The following is a 14011-nucleotide window of genomic DNA, read 5'->3' as shown; positions in this document are numbered from 1 at the left end:
TACCACCTCAAACATGGGTCCACCATACTTTGTAATTAAAATTTTTATTTCTATTTTTATGCCCCATGAGGGAAATGTAGGCTAATATGCAAATTTTGCGATTTTTTTTTTTTGTCCCTAAAAGGATCCTATCATAAATTTTAACAACTTTTGCTTCCAAACCATATATGAATTTGTGATGTCTAGTGTCCCACACCGAATCCAAAACAACTTGCTCCATCCATCCATCAAGCTCAACTCAACCTCCTATTTCGAATTTCATTTTAAAATAAAATTAAAAAAACAATTTCATTATTCATTTGAGCAATTATTATAAAACAACCATTGAACAAACGTAGTCAAACACTTTATAGTTTAACTGAAACTTCTTAGTGTTTCTAAGAAAGACATTCAATATTCAAATTCCTACACGTTGAACTATCGAATCAAAGAAAAAAAAAAACCCACGATTAAGCCATTGTGATTTCAAACACATGATCAAATAACTGGATCATATATATAAGATCAATGATACCCTACTATTTTACTGCTTTTGTATTATGAATTTGAGCCAGGCATTGAAATAATAATTTTCTTTTGATTTTATAATTTTAAGCTAAATTTTATAAACTTAGTAACTTCCCATTTAAATATGAACAAATTAAAGTAACTTATACGTAAATCATAAATGAACCTTCATTTTTGGTAGTATGTATGTATCATACGTCATACTCATACGGGTGAGAGTTGGTTGGACCCGCGAACCATGCCTGCTTTGCTTAGTTAAGCTACCGACATCGTTTTCATTGATATGATATGTTATTGGTGGGCTTTGGTTTGACAGTTGCCGTTAAGAAAGACTTCTCGAGATTGACGTTCAAGATGAGATGACGAATCTCATCATCCCACGCGTCAAACTAAGCGCGTATGGATAAAAATGTTCATCAAATGGAAACCTTTTTTTTTTTTTTGAGATTTTTTTTGTCAATTAAAAAAATAATTCTATAATAATTGTTCCATTGAATGTTCTATGATAAAAATCTCAATTAATTTTTTAATTGAGATTTTTGGATGTTCAATACTGATGTGCAACTTTTTATAATGGGATCAATATATCAATGAACTAATATTTTGTACAGATGAAAATTCAAGCACTTATTTCTTTTTTTCAATAATAAATTCAAACTCATGATCCTTACCTTCATTAACCGAGTTATTATCTGTGGGGCCAAAGAACTTGTGACCCCGGCCCACTTTACTTTAGGGCCCAAGGCCCGAGCCGAGGAGGGATATTGCCGAGGACATACAGTGAAAGTCCAAATGGCCTAGAGATATAGTCGAGGATGATTCTGTCCTCGGCATCCCAACGCGCTCCTGAGAGAAATGGCAAGTACGGTATAGGAACAGTTTAAGGAAAAGCTGAATACATCCACATTGATGGAGAAAGGATCTCTGGACAATATGGCGACAAAGGACAAAGGAAAGGCTGTCATTACTGCAATTAAATACTCTGCGCCAGACAGAGCAATACTTTTCAGCTTTTACAACCACCCCCAACCACTTTGGGTATGGGCTGATGGGACAAGTATCAGCCTTGGAAAGCTGAACCTGCACGTGGACGTTAGAGGAAGGGTAAAGGGTAATATAAAAAGAGAAGTAAGCAATCCAGAAAAAGGGGCTGGAAAAAAAGGCCAAGAACCAGAGCCTCCCAGGCCATGCCGAGGAGAGAGACTTCTTGAGCAAACATGGTTCGCCTCTGTATGAAAACCAAGTCTAACCATTGTCCGGTGACCAAAGCCTAACCTTTCAGCCCACGCTCTACAAATTATATTGTTTGGGCTCTTAATGTACGAACCCAATACCATTTTGGAGTCGTTATAAATTGAGTCCTTACAATTGACGCCGTCTGTGGATAAGGCTTGCGCGTTGACACAGGTGGTGGATCGAGAAAGTCCCTTTGTCACTTCCAACAGCCCGTTGTTGTTGCTCTAATATAAAATTCCACTAGGGGCTACGCTTCGGAGCGTCAGTAGCGCGGACAGTTCTAGGGGCTTCCAACTTCAGATCAACGTCCCACACCTTGGCCGAGGGGCTAATCCCCCAAACTTAAAGAAAATTCTAAGTTTTAGACAGAACCAAGGTATTGCATGGTCCTCGGACTCAAACCTATGGGGAAACCAACTACTTAAAGAAAATTCTAAGTTTTAGACAGAATCAAGGTATTGCATGGTCCTCGGACTCAAACCTATGGGGAAACCAACTACTTAAAGAAAATTCTAAGTTTTGGACAGAACCAAGGTATTGCATGGTCCTCGGACTCAAACCTATGGGGAAACCAACTACTTAAAGAAAATTCTAAGTTTTAGACAGAACCAAGGTATTGCATGGTCCTCGGACTCAAACCTATGGGGAAACCAACTACTTAAAGAAAATTCTAAGTTTTGGACAGAACCAAGGTAAGTATTGCATGGTCCTCGGACTCAAACCTATAGGGAAACCAACTACTTAAAGAAAATTCTAAGTTTTGGACAGAACCAAGGTATTGCATGGTCCTCGGACTCAAACCTATGGGGAAACCAACTACTTAAAGAAAATTCTAAGTTTTGGACAGAACAAAGGTATTGCATGGTCCTCGGACTTAAACCTTTGGGGAAACCAACTACTTAAAGAAAATCTAAGTTTTGGACAGAACCAAGGTAGGTATTACATGGTCCTCGGACTCAAACCTATGGGAAAACCAACTACTTAAAGAAAATCTAAGTTTTGGACAGAACCAAGGTATTGCATGGTCCTCGGACTCAAACCTATGGGGAAACCAACTACTTAAAGAAAATTCTAAGTTTTGGACAGAACCAAAGTATTGCATGGTCCTCGGACTCAAACCTATGGGGAAACCAACTACTTAAAGAAAATCTATGTTTTGGATAGAACCAAGATATTGCATGGTCCTCGGACTCAAACCTATGGGGAAACCAACTATTTAAAGAAAATTCTAAGTTTTGGACAGAACCAAGGTATTGCATGGTCCTCGGACTTAAACCTATGGAGAAACCAACTACTTAAGAAAATTCTAAGTTTTGGATAGAACCAAGGTATTGCATGGTCCTCGGACTCAAACCTATGGAGAAACCAACTACTTAAAGAAAATCTAAGTTTTGGATAGAAACAAGATATTGCATGGTCCTCGGACTCAGACCTATGGGAAGATTATCCATTAGAAAATGGATTAAGTCCTAGACAGAATGGAAATCCCGACCTATCCTCGGATCCCCAGCTCTAAGGGAACTAACGCAAACGAGTGTTTAGGTTCGGTACAGTCATACCTCGGTCCTCGGATCGGATGCCAAAAATGGTTAAGGCTATGAATGTTGTTAGGAATGTGGCAAAGCACCTTACTCCTCGGCGACCTTCTCGGATAGTTCATTTTGGGTTACCCATCCTCGGATGATCGCCTCATACGCAATACAGAGCATTCAGTTGTTATCCCAGTTAGTCTTATATGTATAACCTTTTTCAGGTTGGCATTATTATGCCTGTTAGTCTCAATAAGTTCAAAATAATAGCTTTTTGTTAGCAGGGGTTTCGACCCTAAGTATCGTTCAGAATAAAAAAAAAAATAGCACATCCATTCACAATATAACTATTGCAAAAAAGAAAGAATACTTAGAACAAAATAAAGTCATCTTTTATTAATACAAAGAAATAGTACAACGTACAATGAGGGGCTTAAGCAAGCCTATACCAGAAGCTAACTACAAAAGCAAAAAGAAAAGCAAAAAGGAAAAAGATACAAGGGAACGATAAATCCTTCAAAATTCTGCTCTTGTGGCGACTAAGCGTGTCAGGATGGCCCCTTTGATAGAAGGGGAGAAGAGGCAGAAGAAGAAGCAGAAACACCAGGATGTCCCTAGTGATGGAAGAGAAGAAGAAGCGGAGACAAAATGAGGCACCAGAGAAGGAGGAGAGGAGGAAGCGGGGATGCCTAGTCCCCGTGCTAGCTCTGACTCCCATCAGGCCAGTGCCATGTTAGCAATGCTCGAGAGAGAGAGGATGGTACTGACGATGAGCAACCCCCGTGCTATCGCACCAAAAATCTGATGCGACTAGCACCTGCTTCGGATTTTGGCTAAAGGAAGAAGAGGCTTATTTGCCGCCTTGTCAAGGGGGAGAAATGTTTTGAGTCTCTATCTCCCTTGCCCTGACCGGGCCATCTTGAGTCTCGGAGAGACCTAGTGCTCCTAGGGAGGGTGTGGTCCCTTCACCCTCATCTTCGCCCCAACCATATCACTCCCTAAGGCTTAATCCCACTAGCAGCGAGGACTTTGACCACAGCAGGTGGTTTAGGAATTTGAAAAGATTGAGGGGTCTGTACGTAAAGGAAATGACCTCCTACCTTGCTTCTTATATGGAAGGCGAGTCTGGTGGCATTTAATCTGTACAGATTTTCAAGAAAAGTTACAAACGAGATAATTCCCACTCAACTCCCAACCCCGTCTACGACCGTTGGGTTGGCGTTGCCTCATAAAGGGAACTTATTAAAGACGTGCCTCGTGTACTGAAACGGCAAAAGCATGACGTGAGTAAAACTTAAGGAATGTCTCATAACCAAGAGCATTTCCCAGGCAAATGAAGAGACACCGACATTAATGAAGGACAAAGCTTGGCAAGCCGTGATATAGGCCCGACGTCACCAAAACCCTCCTCTCCGTCCGAGGGGCCGAACAGCAGGATTTTGAGGGGCTATTGTGGGACCAGAGAACTTGTGATCCCGATCCACTTTGCTTTAGGGCCCAAGGCCCGAGCCGAGGAGGGATATTGTCGAGGACATACAGTGAAAGTCCAAATGGCCTAGAGATATAGCCGAGGATGATTCTGTCCTCGGCATCCCAACGCGCTCCTAAGAGAAAGGGCAAGTACGGTATAGGAACAGTTTAAGGAAAAGTTTAAGGAAAAGCTGAATACCTCCACATTGATGGAGAAAGGACCCCTGGACAATATGGCGACGAAGGACAAAGAAAAGGCTGCCATTACTGCAATTAAATACTCTGCGCCAGACAGAGTAATGCTTTTCAGCTTTTACAACCACCCCCAACCACTTTGGGTATGGGCTGATGGGACAAGTATCAGCCCTGGAAAGTTGAACCTATACGTGGACGTTGGAGGAAGGGTAAAGGCTAATATAAAAAGAGAAGTAAGCAATCCAGAAAAAGGGGCTGGGAAAAAAGGCCAAGAACCAGAGCCTCCCAGGCCATGTCGAGGAGAGAGACTTCTTAAGCAAATATGGTTCACCTCTGTATGAAAACCAAGTCTAACCATTGTCCGATGACCAAGGCCTAGCCTTTCAGCTCACACTCTACAAATTATATTGTTTGGGCCCTTAATATACGAACCCAATACCATTTTGGGGTTGTTACAAATTGAGTCCTTACATTATCAATTGACCATTTTTTTTTTCAATTATAATATAAATAATAAGCATTTAAATTTTTTCCAATTATTTTTAATTTACATTGTAATTTTTTTTTTGCAACATTTTTCATAACTTATTAAATTGTTAAGTTGTGATTATAGCATCATCACCTTTATATGTTTATCTACAAAAAGAAAAAGAAAATTCACTTTTATATGAACTTGTAATTAACATGATTTTCATAATACATAATAACTATAAAAAAAGTTAGTAAAAACTTGGTGCCACTACACCTTATAAGATTGGATTCAAGTTAAATTTGGTGTAATTTATTTTTGAGAATTTTATGTCGTTCAATTTTTTTACAAGTTAATAACTTTTTAATAAATGTGTATATATATATAAGAAGATCTTCAATAGTTTGGGAATTAACAAAGTAAAAAATTATAAACCTGACAATTATTATTTATTTGGAAAAAATATTATGTCCACAATATTTTTACAACACTGTGGGCGCAAGCGGATTTCGGGGAGAGTATGCCTCGGCCGAGTGAACAGGGGCTGAAAAAAAAAAAAAGAGTTGCCACCTAGATTAGGTCCAAGAACCATAAATTATTTCCATAAAAAGACCGTTATACCTTACTAGTCTAATTTAGTAATTTCATTGCCCCTTTAATTAAACAGACAGTCAAACCCCCAAAAAAAATCAACATCACCTTGCCAAACTGAGCCTACTAATAAATAGAAATTGAATTCCCAAACCTTAATTTGACATAAATAAAAAGAGAAAGAGAAATGGTAGTAGTAACGAATAAAGTTCCCAAAACCACTACAGTGAGCCACATGTAAGAAATTGGTAGAAGATGAAACAGTGTATTATAGGTAGCTTAATAGACCGACCTAAAACCAAAACCCAAACAGACACATAAATAATAAATAAAATATGTACTAGTAACACATAACCGTCCCAATTAAAAAGTCGTCCATTATATCACTTTCCACTTTCTGTTTCCAAAGAATCCAAACCCCACCACCCCCCTCTCTTAACTTTCCACTTTCCTCTCTCTCTCTCTCTCTCTCTCTCACTTGTAAAGGGGGAAGCTTTTCTGCTAATTTTTTCAATTGTTGGACTGCTTCTATAAGAATAGAATTCCATTATGGAGGAGATTTCTTTAGCAATTGAGCTAAACAATTTCTGTATTTGGAGATTTTTGGGATAAAATCTAACATATAATTAACAATTCCAAGGAATTGTTGTATTTGTTTGGTACTTGTAAGCTTATTTGGGAATTCACCAAGAGAGACAGCTATGTGAGGCTGTAAAGTATACTTTCCATCTAAGATGTTTACTCCCAAGAAATCTATAGAAGACTGTCCGATGACCATTTTCTTTTCTGAAAGCATTATTCCTTGAGATTTCATTAAATTATAAAATTTAGTGAGCAACTTTTCATGGGATTCTTCATCTTTTGAGAACAAGAGAATATCATCTACATAAATTAATGCATTGGTCAAGAGTGGCTGGAACAACGTTACCATTGCTTTTTAAAATTGGGATGTAGAATTTTTGAGACCAAAAGCCATTACAGTCCATTGGTAATGGTGGTCTGGGATGCAGAACGCTGTCTTGTATCTCTTTTCTGGATGGATTCCTAATTGCCAAAATCCTGCTTTAAGATCAAACTTTGAGAATACTTTTGCATTTGAAAGATGCTGAAAGAGAGCACTCTTGTTTGGCAAGGGGAATTTATCATCTGCAAGAAAATGATTAAGATCTTGGTAATTGATTACCAATCTGAGTTTTCTTTAAACTTGCTCAGCATGTTTGTTGACATAGAAAGCTTCACATGCCCATGGAGAGGTTGTAGGTTCAATGAGGCCTTCCAAGAGGAGGGTAGATAGTTCTTGCTTGGCCAAGGCTAAATGGTCTGGATTCATTCCCTTGTGATTGGTTTTTGTGGGATTGACATTTTCATTCTTCTTAAAGGGAAAATGCATGAAAAATTTCTGATTTTATCACAAAGGATTTGGATTTTTAAGGAGGAATTTAGAATGGCTGTTTGCACAACAGTCATTAATAATTTGCAGTTTTAGAGAGTCAAATGGGTCAATTGTGAATAAATGAGGTACTGTGTCTAAGTGAGAAGGTGCTATTTATGCAAAAGTCCTTTTGAAGACCATCTAAGGTTAGGTATTTGATGAAGGAGATCAAATCCTATGAGAATGTCTTTGCCTGTAAGAGGAGATCCAAGGACTTGGTGTGTGATGGTAAGGGTTGGAAAGATTCTAATGAGGATAGGCTTACTTTTGAGGGTGATCAAGAATGTTTATCCATTTGCCGCTCGGAACATCTAATTATGAGGTAACCAAAATTCTGCAGGTAAAATTTTTGGATGGTGGATTGTTGCTACTGCTCCTGTGTCAAACAAGGCTATTACTGGGATGGGTTTGGAGTAAGTGTCAAGAAGAATATGTACTTAAGCTATGGGAGTGGGGTTAGTTAGAGGGGCTATAATGGGTTGGGATGTATAGATGGTTTGGATCTCTGGGTCTGAGTCATCCTCATTGTCTGGGTCTGAATCATCTTCTGAAGTAGAATAGGCCATAATTACCAAAGCTTGAGGAGAGTAGTCATCATCCAGTGAAAAGAGTGATTCTACATCTGAGAAAGGAGTATCATTTGCATGGATCTGGGCTTGTTCAAGAAGCTTTGCTACTTTCTCCTTTATTGGGCAACTTTTTGCAAAGTGACCTGGTCTTCTGCATACAAAACAGACTTTCAAAAATTTTCTTTTAAACGGCTTTCTTCTAAGAAACTTCCATTTTTTCTTCTTGAAGGATTTTTTCTTTTGTCCTGCATTGTATCGTTTCTTCCAAGAATATTTCTTGAAATGATCTCTTCTTTTTGTTGGACAGGCGCAATTTTTTTCATAGCACTTTATTTGCAAGTCTTTCCTTTTACAATTGTCTTTGAGTTTGCTATGAATCTTGTCAATTTCTGAAAGAAATTTTCTCCGATTGCAGAGTTTTTCTAAGGCAATGAGTACATGCTAATAAATTTCTCCTAAGGAAGCTTGCTGTAGAGTTACCTTTTAGAGATTCATCATATGGAGAGTTTCATCTCCTAATGGTTCTGGCAGGGAGTTGAGAAAAGTATGCTTGGAATTAACATCATCCATGCCATTAAAAGAGTAGTATCTCCTTAACATTCTATCAAAATATTTCTCCAAATCTTTTCTTTCAAATGAGCAACACTTCATCAATAAGAATTCCTCTCATGCTACTTCCGTATAATGGGTCACTGAACCAAGAAATTCATTTTGGATGATTGTGAAAAAAGTCTTCTAGTGTGTTGCATTGAGCTGGCTGTCTTTGCCTATATTCTCTTAGATTGATCCCCCATTCTCTTAATCTTCCTGTAACTCTTGCAACAAATTTAGCAATGATCTGGGCAACAGTAGCATTTAAGGCTTGGAATTCAGCTATGCACCATGAATACATGTTAAAAATCTCATCATGCCATCTAGAAGAAGGAGCATTATCAATAGTGAATAGATGTTTTGAGTCTGTGGTTGGTGAATAGGTCAACCTTGTTTGGTTGTCAGGGATAAAGGGTGGTGGAGGAAAGATTGGTGGTGGAGGTGGAGGCTGTTTAGGGCGAAGAACATCATCTTCTTCTACCTTTGGTTCAGTATCTGCCATAAACACTTCCTCTAAACCAAGATCAGACAAGTCTAGGTCTGTGTCCTCAATTATTGGGAGCACAAAAGGTTCTTTTGAATCTTCAAGGGTGAGGGTTTTAAGAAATGATGAGATTGGGTTTGGAGGGTCAGGGTCCACAGTCAACATGTTCATATCTGGTGGTTTTGAAGAAGCACCAATAGTTGGATCTGGGGGTTGGTATAATGGTTCTTTGTCTTTTTTCATAGAAGAAGGTTCTTTTTGTGGCTTAGCTTGGGGTTCTAGTTAAGGTGGAGCTGAATGTGTTATGCCTGGGAGAAATCCACTTGGTTTAAAAGGGTTATGATCAGGATGTGTCATGAATAATGGTTGGAGGTTTTGGTAGGGAGAAATTGGTAAGAATGGTGAGGTCAAAGGCATGGATAGGTCTTTATATGGTGATTGTTGAGGTTGGTAGGGCGTATAAACATGCATCAGGAGAGATCCACTTGGTTTAAAAGGGTTATGATTAGGATGTATCATGACTAATGGTTGGAGGTTTTGGTAGGGAGAAATTGGTAAGAATGGTGAGGTTAAAGGCATGGATAGGTCTCTATATAGTGATTGTTGAGGCTGGTAGGGCGTATGTGTGTGTGTGTGTGTGTGTGTGTGTGTGTGTGTGAGAGAGAGAGAGAGAGAGAGAGGGAATAAGAGACACAAGCTTTAAAGACCCATAAATTTTATGAGTTTATTTTAGTTGATACAGACTCAATCCTGGTAACACATATACCTTACTCCCAAGACCCAAATAGAATTGGCTACTCTAAAGTAGTCATAAAATAGATGCTCACCCCCTCCCAATGAAAGCACAACCTTGGATCACTAAGAACTTTTCCTAACTCTTTGACCCTCAGTTTTATAATTATTATGATTATATAGAAGCTTAGGATAGGTTCCTTCTACTCCAAAATAATATTTACAGACATACTTGGTTTTTCCGTTTTGATATGTATAGAAAGAAAGACATAATGATACCAAGATGATTCATTGACTGATAGAATTCCTATGGTCTTGAAGCTATGATTCTCCCTCCTGATCTCTTAAAAGCCTATGAGACTTTCAAGGAAGAACCAGATATACCACATCTTAAGAATTTCCCACATCTTTTGTAGTTCTTTTACAAGTTTCCAGATCTCTCATGGATCATTAGATGGGAATACAAGACAGAAAGACACCTCCAGTATCTTGTCCCCATACTTACCAGAAAATTAAAATTAAAATTGTGGAATAAATTTAATTTTGATCATATTTTCCAAGAATTACAGAAAAAGACCTCTTTCTCCAAGACAGAAACTTCTAATTTCCTTCTAGAGAAAGTTCAAGTCCAGTGCCAGCTTGCCTTCGTCTCAGATAGAAAATAGCTTAAGAAGTAACTACTTGAAGCTGCATCACAAATTTCGGATGATGAAAATGACACAGTGATGGAATCCTCCTTTCTAAATTACAGAACTCACCCAGAAGCATTCCAAGACTCTCAAGATCCCTATGACATATGACAGGACGACAGAATGACAGCTCACTCAGACAGACCCTCTAGAAGACAATTATGATATATCACTATTCATTAGCATGCGTGAATAGTTTCCACACAGATCCAAACAAATGATAGATTAGAGACTACTTTTTGATAGAATACTGTGAATAGTACCTTACAGATTCCTAAACAAATTCAAAAGTCACTTTATGAAAGTCTAATGTTTATCAATAGTATTGTCCACAATGTTCTACAAGTTTCTGCTAACAGATTAACTTGAGTTAACTTTACCTACTCAGGTTACTTTTGAAGACTTACTATGGTTCATTCCATCTATAAAAAGACAGACTTCGAAGACAGAAGATAGGTTCAATTGTCAGGTTCAAAATTGAGGTTCAAGTTTTAGGTTCAAGTCCCAAAAAGAAGATAGCCCTCTCTCTCCCTTAGAAAGACTTTTGTAATCCTTCATCTCTTGTAATCCTGTAACCCTTCCCTACAGACAGATAGAATCTTGTAACATTTCAGTTTTAAAGACAGATTTTACTTTGTAATCTTGTAACTCTTCAGACAGAGTTTTATTTTCAAGCTTGTAACAAAGACAAAAGTTTGTTTTTAAGTTTTATCAAAGATAGAAGTTTTTATTCAAGTAAGATTTTACTAGTTTCTGTTTTCATATTCTATATTCTGTTTTAAGTTATTTTGAATAAATCTATTTTGCTGTTTTCTTCTTCATCCTCTATTTTGTCATTGTTTATGCTTCTATATTACTGCTGTGCTCTCTCTTGGGTATGTTATGGTATCCAAGATTCTTCTAAGGTTCAATTCTCTTATGCCATAACAACAGTAATATAGAAACATAAACAATGATAAAATAGATGATAAAGAAGAAAACAACAAAATAGATATATTCAAAATAGGTTAAAACGGAATATAGAATATGAAAATAGAAACTAGTAAAATATGACTTGAATAAAAACTTCTGTCTTTGTTACAAGCTTGAAAATAAAACTCTCTTTGAAGAGTTACAAGATTACAAAGTAAAATCTGTCTTTGAAACTAAAAGGTTACAAGATTTTGTTTGTCTATAAGGAAGGATTACACGATTACAAGAGAGGAAGGATTACAAGAGTCTTTCTAAGGTAGAGAGATGGCTATCTTTTTCTGGGAATTGAACCTAAAACTTGAACCTCAATTTTGAACCTGAGAATTGAACCTTAGAATTTGGACCTATCTTCTGTCTTTAGAGTTTGTCCTTTTATAGATGAAATGAACCAAGGTAAGTCTTCAAAAATAACTTGAGTTTGTCAACTCAAGTTAATTTGTTGGTGAAAACTTGTAGAATATTGTGGAAATTACTATTGATGAGCAATAGTCTATTTGAGAATCTATCAGGTCTCTTTTCATGATTGCTAGTGAATAGTAGTGACTTATGAACATCTGTCTGTATTTGTCTGGACTGTCTTGGATTTGTTTGGAAGCTATTCACGCATGTAAATAGTGATCTGTCACAGGTGAATAGTGATTTGTCATAGTGAATAATGATTTGTCACAAGTGCCACAAGCCGAAGTTGCTGTTGCCTCCATTCAACCCAACTCGACTTCCATTACTGAGGTACTACGTATAGTGCGGAGCTAGGATTTTTCTTAAGGGGGGCTAGGCTAATTATAATCAATTTCTTAGGTTGAAAAAAAAAAATTCATGACTAAAAAGTAAAATCAATGTTTTATTTTATAAATTAACTTTAACTCGACAAATTTACCTTATATTCTTTTATGCTACTTGTAAGGACTCAATTTGTAATGATCCCAAACTCGTATTGGGTTCGAACGCTAAAGGCCCAAACAATAAATTTGTAGAGCGTGGATGTCAAAGAACTAGATTAACTTCAAAAGAAAAACGATTAAACTTAACGTTTCTAGATGGATTAACATAAATATCATGATCAATTTATCATTGAAGTAAGCTAAGTTCTTTATTTCATGAGATTTTCTTCTAGGCACCAATTATTTAGAAGTTTCGATCCCTTCTCTCAATGCATTCTTCCATATTATATATTGTCCTCTTGGTGTCATCTTCACCACACACGTGTAGGTTGGATTCGGGGGATCCCTTCCTGTCCCATCCAACACTTCCTAGAACCTTCAACCAGCAGCTGTAAGGCTGCTTTATCACTGTTCAGGCATCACATCTACATTAATGCGGCCAGAGAGTTGATTGAGAAGCAATTAATGCGGAGGCAACAGTTGTTAAAGATATTTGTTTATCTTTTCTTTCTGACCCTTGGTCCCATGTCCCACCTTTAGTGGTAATGTAGCTCTGAAATGTGTTTGTAACAATATGGCGTTCAGGTCGTTCTCGGACACATATTGCCGAGAAGGATTTTGTCTTCGGACGAATACTGGACCCACCTCATGTGATATCTACTCCTCTTTTCATTTGGTTCCCCTTATAACCTCATATGGGTCTCCTCGGATGGTTTAACGTCCTCAGATGGGCCACAGGCCCAGTTAACACGGTTTTAATAATTATTGATTAACCGGCCCCCACACTACTGAAATTATTAATAATTGATTTTTAGACTTGCATTGTTTTTAATTTTAACTTCTATTTTAATATTTCTCAACTTTGAAATGTTCAACAAGTGGATAAATGGAGATATTAGTAGTTGTAATCCAAGATCACATTTTAAGAAAACAATATTTACTTCTTAGGTTTGAATCTTTCTAGGGGTTTCAACATTTGAAACTTCAGCATTTGAAATATATGAATGAGTGATAACCTTCAAATCTTGAACACTTTCTTTTCTTCATATATGAATATGTCTACTCCAATTATAAAATCTAAATAAAATTTTATAATCTAGTTATATAGTCTTAAAAGAAAATTATAGAACTAAATAGCTCTCTATAACAATTACACAGGCTAGTATTCGAATATAATAATATAAGCCAATGATCAAATTTGGAATATAAATAAAATATAATAATATTTATTTATTTTTTTTTTTGTGAAGGCAATGAAGTGAACGAACTTACTTCTCTACTTCATAGAAAATAGAAAGGTCAAATGAATTAAACCTAACCAAAAAACAAGTCAGTGGAAAAAAAGCTCAGTGCAAACTAGGTGTTACCCAATTATTGCTTTTAATAATAAAAAAAAAAAATATAAACTACAAAAGTTAAAACTTAATACTAGAAGTAAAGCATTGGCATCCAGGGACGCAAAAAAAACATATTTTGCATCCTTAAACACTATTTTATCTGTTTTACCAATTTATTTTACAACTCATCCCACATCCCAGTTTTTATTTTTACATACAACCCAATAAAATAATATAAAATACCTAATAAAATAATAAAAAAATTATTCTCTCTCTTTCTTTCCTCCCACTATCTTTTTATCTTCACACATAACCATTAGATTATTA

The sequence above is a fragment of the Quercus robur genome, chromosome 11 (genome assembly GCF_932294415.1).
Source record: "Quercus robur chromosome 11, dhQueRobu3.1, whole genome shotgun sequence".
NCBI lineage: Eukaryota > Viridiplantae > Streptophyta > Magnoliopsida > Fagales > Fagaceae > Quercus > Quercus robur.
This window is presented reverse-complemented; position numbering follows the sequence as displayed.